The sequence below is a fragment of the Colobus angolensis genome, unplaced genomic scaffold (assembly GCF_000951035.1).
Source record: "Colobus angolensis palliatus isolate OR3802 unplaced genomic scaffold, Cang.pa_1.0 Scaffold8, whole genome shotgun sequence".
In the NCBI taxonomy this organism is placed as follows: Eukaryota; Metazoa; Chordata; class Mammalia; order Primates; family Cercopithecidae; genus Colobus; species Colobus angolensis.
In genome coordinates, this window is record NW_012121820.1 from 7,689,541 (window position 1) to 7,690,732 (window position 1,192).

The window sequence follows — 1,192 nt, forward strand, 5'->3', positions numbered from 1 at the left end:
TAGCTGGGATTACAGGCATGCGCCACCAAACCTGGCTAATTTTGTATTTTTAGTAGAGACGGGGTTTCTCCGTGTGGGTCAGGCTGGTCTCAAACTCCTGACCTTAGGTGATCCACCCACCTTGGCCTCCCAAAGTGCTGGGATTACAGGCGTGAGCCACCGCGCCCGGCCAAGACCTCGTCTCTTAAAAAATAAAATACCCTTAGACCAGAGAAAAATCAACAAACATACATATCACTGATCTGGGGGACACAATCCCAAGCCTCCCACAGGAAATGAAAAGACACGCTCTGAACGTCTTGCAAAAATAAAAACATGCAAACGCCTTATATGACACATCTTGTTCGCCTTTATTGAAAAACGTTTTTCCCAAGAAACATCCTGTGATATTGATGTACTGGGTACATGAACTTCGCAGAATATGCACAAGCGACACAGCTTAGTGTGAGGCTAAATGGGGACACTGCAGTATTTCCAAAGCCAGCTGTGCATCAGAATCATCTCGGAGTTTGTAAAAAAAAAAAAAAAAAAAAAAAAAATAAGATGCCTGTGCCTCACTGAGCATCTCAGGAGCCAGAAATACGGAGGGGAGGCACACAAGAATTTGTATTTTTAAAACGCACCCTAAGAATGACTGGGAGACAGGATGACTCATTTTTTCCACACTACTTGAAAAAATTTAGCCATGTTTTGCGATTAAAACCATTTTTAATTCCCTATGTGACTTGAGTGCAGCAGGTCTGTGGCCGAAGTACCAGCCCTGGGGTTGGACAGACCCCGATTCGAGGCCCTTCTGCTTCCCGGCTCATAAACCGGAATCACTCGACCGTTATGTGTAGAGTCCAGCATTGTGCGCTCCCAGTAAGACATAACTGCTCTTAAGGTAACTAACATTTTTATTTATCCTGTGGCTTCCCGACCCCCACGCATACCGCAGTTTGAGAATCACCGCTACTCAAGGATAAACAACTGTATCTGCGCAACCAGAAGAACCCACCAGAAGCCAGAGTCCGAATCCGGGATTGGAGGCAGGTGGGGCGGAACCATCTCCGCAATATACCAATCAGAATTCTCCGGCCCAGTAGGGAGGAGTCAAAGGGCGAACAAAGTGCGCAGGCGCGAGGGCGAAAAGCGGCAAATCCCAGCGCGCGCGCGCGCGCGTACCTTCCCCTCCCCCCACCTCAGCGGGGGT

General features: G+C 48.3%; 1 protein-coding gene across 1 annotated transcript in view; it reads right to left on the reverse strand.

Annotated features, from left to right (window-relative positions):
• The window catches only part of PCIF1 (PDX1 C-terminal inhibiting factor 1), a 12,970-nt gene extending 11,952 nt beyond the window's left edge, over positions 1 to 1,018 (reverse strand). Inside the window, exon 1 of the mRNA XM_011928884.1 lies at positions 998 to 1,018. The gene's annotated coding sequence lies outside the window, so the exon portion shown is untranslated. The remainder of the gene's footprint in view (positions 1 to 997) is intronic.
• Positions 1,019 to 1,192: the final 174 nt, after the last annotated feature.